General features: G+C 44.1%; 1 long non-coding RNA gene across 1 annotated transcript in view; it reads right to left on the reverse strand.

The window, feature by feature from the left end:
- The window catches only part of LOC113458409, a 10,585-nt gene that overhangs the window by 2,646 nt on the left and 2,003 nt on the right, over window positions 1–5,936 (reverse strand). The gene's annotated exons all lie outside the window — the stretch shown is intronic.

Raw genomic sequence — 5,936 nt, forward strand, 5'->3', positions numbered from 1 at the left:
ACAAGCTCCAAAGCCACAGAGAAACCCTGTCTCGAAAAATCAAAAAAAAAAAAAAACAAAAACAGAAAAAAAACAAAAACAAAAACAAAACAACAACAACAACAAAAACGATCTGCATCAAGATAAACGTGTTTCATTCTTCTCACATCTGGTCTCCTGCTCCCAGGCTATGACAGTATTTGTTCTTGTTTCGGGTAAGGGATGATGAATAATTTGTTTGCCGTGCCATTAGGGGTTCATACAGCTAATGATTAACCACTGCTGGCTCTTGGCGAGGGAAGCTGACTGGAGAGCCTTAAACACATCAGAGTCCCATCTCAGACGTCGCTCAAGAGGTTGTACAAATCTAACAAACTAGAACCAGACACACATGTCGAATAGCTAGAGACTGGTGCATATCATGCAACCCATGGACGGATTGCTACTCAGCCGTTACAGTGACAAGATGGTTTGTCATAGGCCCCTCTCCAACCTTCAATCTCATGTCATCCCCAGAGGTAGCCAGCCTTAATGTTCTCTTGACATTCATCCCAAAATATGCAGCCATTCAAAAATATGTATGCAAAACGACGGCACTGTTTTTACCAGGTGTATATGTGTGTTTGTGTGTGTACAGACAGTTACAGGCCATATGGGGAAGCACACATATGATGGCAGTTTTATAAGACTGAATAGACTTGCCAGATGTGGTGGTACACACCTGGAAAGACAGAGGTGGATAGCCTGGCCTATGGAATGAATTCTAGACCATCCAGGGGTACACAGGGAGATCTGTTCTTAAAAAAGCAAAGCAAAACAAAACAAAAAAAGTGGCCTAGAAACATCATATCCATAATAAAAATCACCTGACAACCTGTTTCAGAATGTATTATTGTTAATTGATGAGTCAGGCCGATTTCCTCTATCCTGTAATAATATATTGACAGCATATTATGTCTTTTCCTGTATTTTTTAGTTATTTGCATTCTTTTCGCTAATTATTTTTGTAAACTTCTAACTTGTAGATTCATTTGTCAAACTTTGGAAATATTTGTGTGTGTGTGTGTGTGTGTGTACATGCATGTGCCCGATAGCCTGAGGTGGCAGAAGAGGGCATCAGATTCCATGGTGGTTTTGAGCCGTCCGATAAAGGTGCTAAGAATTGAACCAGGTCCTCCTCGAGGCAAGAGCACTCACCCACCCAGGCATCTCTCGGGCCCTGGTCTCATTTAACACCAGGCTGTTCCTACACCTGCATGACCTCTTCTTGAACTAAGTCTGTGTCTCATGTGTGCTCTTATTCACTCTGGCTTCCTTGCGTTTGAGAAAATGAACAAACCAAACTGCTTTCTGACAACAAGCCCATGCTGTCTTGACCTCAAGTGTGAACCACCTCAGCCTCCTAATTGCTGGGATTAGGGGATGTGTATGCCTTGCCCTGCTTTTAAAAACATTCTGGATTTTTCCTTCTATCCAACATACTTTCATTTTTTGAAGTGAAATGCGTATAAAGATGTGTCTTGTGCTGCTGAATGGCTCAGTAGTAGATCAAGAGCTTGCCGGTGAGTTGGTGGCCCGAGTTCCGTCTCTGGGACCCACGAAAAAGTGGGAAAGGAGAGCCAGTCACAAGGCTGTCCTGTCACAACACGTCCCTCCCCTAGTCTTCATCCACATGATAGAAATACACATTTCTATCTCTATAACTCTGGGTCTGATTTGGAAGGCTTTCCTTACTCCAGCATCATACATTTCTCATAAAGAGTGAGGCATAACCTCTTTCTAGGGCACAATCCACCTCTCTTGCAGCACCTTTAGAGCACACTGCTGTGCATTTAAAAAAAAAAAATCTCTTTTCAGGGATTGGGAGAGGGGATAGCCCTGGCTGTCCTGAAACTTGCTATGTAGACCAGGCTGACCTCGAACTCAGATATCCACCTGCTTCTGCCTCTCAGGTGCTGGGACTAAAGGTACGCGCCACCACTGCCCAGTTCTAGCTTTATTTTAACTAACACCCCCTCTGCTGATTTCCCTGAGCTGTAACATTGGTTGCCGACTAAAACACTAAACAGAAAAACAGTTGCCTGGGCTTCTTCCAGGATCTACAGATCCAGTTCCGTGCCAGCCTTGGCTCATTCCCAACTCCTAAAGATACCATAGAAAAATTTGGCAAAAGGGGCCAGCAAAATGGCTCATTTGGTTAAAGCAGTTGCTATGCAAGCCTGATCTACCTCATATGGTGGGAGAACCAACTCCTAAGATAACTCCCCTGACTTCTGCATGATATAACATGTAGCAGGTGCATATTCTCTCTCTCTCTCTCTCTCTCTCTCTCTCTCTCTCTCTCTCTCTCTCTCTCTCCCTCCCTCCTTCCCTCTCCCCACCCCACAGTAACAAAATTTTTAAGAAAAGTAAAATGGGACTATGATTATGAATAGGCAAGATGACAAATGTAAAATACACACACGACACGAGCTGATCCTTATGAACACAGAAATGTGAACATAAGAGAGAAAACAAGAGGTGCAGGGCCTGGAGAGACAGATTTTCAGCGGGGAGAGCACTTTGCTCTTCCAGAGAAGTTAAGCTCAGTTCTGAACACTCAAGCTAGGCCTGACAGGACCGGTGATCCACCTCCAGTGGGGACAATGCCACCTCTTCTGGCCTCTGAGGTGAACCCACACTCGTGTGCACGCCCTCCCCATATGCATAAATAATAAAAAAACATAAATCTTAAAAAAAAAAAAGGTGTAACTTAGTTTTATCTAAGAGACAGACCAACAGGAAAATGGCAGCTTCAGGGTTAGCAAGGCTGTAGGAAAGAGTGGGATTTTAGCTGAGGGAGGACATGGAGGACACCTTGGCAATATCTGGTGGAACTCTGAGCATACGTGAGATTTCACCTCTCAGACCCCTACAGGTAATTCGCCACTACCTGACATGTTGATTCTCCCCAGTGCAAACTCCCTTTCTCCTGACACCGATGTTCTATGCTCATTAAACAGTTTCCATTTAAGGACAATCACATGCCCACCACTAAGATAATTGTTAAGCAAAGAAAAAAGCAAAGCTCAGAGTATCGCTACTGGCTCATCAGCCCAAGGAAGTCATCCTGCAGGACAAATCAGTTCCGCTAGGTTTTCATTTATAATGGGAATGAGGGTCTGAATCCCGGGCATCTAGGATGGATTTTCAACCTGTGGGTCAGGACCCTTTGGGGGCCTAATGATCTTTTCAGGGGGGCCACATATCAGATATTTATATTACAATTCATAACAGCAGCAAAATTAGTAATGAAGTAGCAGTGAAACAATTGTATGGTATGGGGTCACTGTAACATGAAGAACCATATTAAAGGGGGCTGGAGAGGTGGCTCAGCAGTTAAGAGCATTGCCTGCTTTTCCAAAGGTCCTGAGTTCAATTCCCAGCAACCACATGGTGGCTCACAACCATCTGTAATGAGACCTGGTGCCTTCTTCTGGCCTGCAGACATACACACAGAATACTGTATACATAATAAATAAATAAATAAATAAATAAATAAATATTTTTTTAAAAGAACTGTATTAAAGAGTCACAGCATTAGGAAGGTTGAGAACCAATGACTTAGGAGAAAGAGGCAGGCAGTGATTTCTGTGAGTTCAAGGCCAGCTCAGTCTACACAATGAAACCATTGTAACAAATAATAAAAAGGTTTTTTTATTTCTGAGTTTGACTAGTTCTACATTGTTTGAATTTTGTTCTCTTTTATTTGTTTGTTTATTATTTTACTTCATTTTGTTTTTGTTTTTACAAGACAGACTTTCTCTATGTAACAGCCATGACTGTCCTGAAACTTGCTTTGTAGACCAGGCTGGCCTCAAACTCACACAGCTCCACCTGCCTCTACCTCCTGAGTTCTGGGATTAAATGCGTGCACCACCACCACCAGGCTTGCTTATTTTAAAAAGCCGGTGTTAGGGGCTGGAGAGATGACTCAGTAGTTTAGAACATCTGTTGCTCTTGCAGAGGACTGGGGTCCAATTCCCAGTACCCATTGTTGTTCCTTTTGGAGACTACAGCTCCCAGCATTCCCCTGGACTATGGATACTAGTGCGTGCAGGCGCAGGACATTTCTCCCAGACGCCCTTGCGTTCCCTGTTAAAAGCGAGGGTCGCCATGAGTGGCTCTCTCTCTCTCCCCCTCTCTTCCCTTCCGTCTCTGCACACCTGTCCCTCACCTGTTGTTACCCCCCCCCCCCATTAAAGTGCACCCACGTGGGACCACCGCGTGTCCGTGTCTCCTTCCTAACTCCGCACCGCCATGTGTCTCGCGTTTCGTCTCTACCCATCGTCTCTACCCAGACGTTTCTTCCCCCGCAGAAAGAATAACATTTTGGTAACTCTATTTCCTGGGGGATCAAACACCCTTTTCTGACCTCTTACGGGCACCAGATATACACATCACGCACATATATGTAATCAGGAAAACACTCATAAAATAAATTAAACAACAAACCAAAAACAAACAAACAAACAAACAACAACACAGTGGTAGAGTACTCCCTAAGCATGTATGAAGCCAGGAGTTCCATTACCAGAATGTTAAAGAATAAAAGGAAGAGAGAAGGGACTGTGGAGGTTGGCTCAGTGGTTAAAAATACTCGCTATGCAAACATGAAGACTTGAGTTCAAATCCTCCCACCAACATAAAAGCAAGGTACAGTTGCAGGACCCTGAGTTGGGTCGATCCAGAGAGCAGACTGCAGAACCCTCAGGCTTTGAGTTAAAGAAGGGAATCTGTCTCAAGGGACCAAAGCTGAAAGAGGCAGAGGAAGACACCAGCTCTCGCTTCCCAATTTGACACCCATGTACCCCCACCCCACATATACACAAACGGAAGAGTGAACAGAAACTGCAAAAAACAGGTGGGGTGAAAATCTAGTAACTTCCAGCATTGAGATCTTGGGTGTCTCTGATCTTAGGTCAAATTCCGACCTGCCAGAAAGACAGGAATTCCTTGAGAGCCAGGCAACATATGCCCAATACCTTGTTTTATGTCTTTTAGCTATGCTATAATTGGATGTTGTTCAAGTTATCTTGATTTTAAGAAAAATATAATTTATACAATAATTTGGATATTAATGGGAACATTTAAATGTCTCAGAAACTATGAAGCACAACAAAGATACAGGATGTTGAAAGTCACCAGGACACGGGAGGCAGAGGTACGCGGATCTCTGTTTGAGGCCAGCCTGGTCTACAGAGTGAGTTCTAGGATAGCCAGGGCTATATGTAGAAACCCTGCCTCACCCCCCCCCCCCAAAAAAAAAAACAGCTGTTGAAAATAAAGTAGATAAAGACTGGGCTCAATGAGTTGGTTCTTTGTTCTGTCCCCTGGAGGCCAAAGGACATCATCAGAGGAAAACCAAGATCTCATCCCAAAGGCAGTAAGAGATAGTTTATTCTGAGCCAAACGTGAAAGTGATTGTGGCCTGGGAAACAGAGACACGTTCCACCACGGAAGTTATCATGTAAACTGTTAATCACATCCATTGGTGAGGCAAGTCAGAGCAGGACAGGGAAAGTCTCGGATGCCACAGAGTTGGTGGAAGCTGCCGGTCGGTTAAGTGATTATCTCCTAAGGGTTTTAACTGATAGCCCAAAGAGGCAGGTTAGATGCAGAGTAGGCGTTGAATGACTGTGGCTGGGACTTAGATAGATCAGGACAATTTGGCTCTGCATATGTATCCCAGCTCTCCCCAACTAGACATTCTAATTTGGCAACTAGTCCACAGGAACTATACTGTGTGGCTTTTTCGGGGAACTTAGGTCCAAATCACCCAGGTAAATAAAAGTGAGTTCCATTTACCTGGGTGATTTGGACTGAAGTTCCCCGAAAAAGCACCCAAGTAAATAAAAGTGATTTCCAAGTTCGAGACCAGCCTGGTCTACAGAGCTAGTTCCAGGACAGGCTCCAAA

This window comes from Microtus ochrogaster, unplaced genomic scaffold, assembly GCF_000317375.1.
Source record: "Microtus ochrogaster isolate Prairie Vole_2 unplaced genomic scaffold, MicOch1.0 UNK20, whole genome shotgun sequence".
NCBI lineage: Eukaryota > Metazoa > Chordata > Mammalia > Rodentia > Cricetidae > Microtus > Microtus ochrogaster.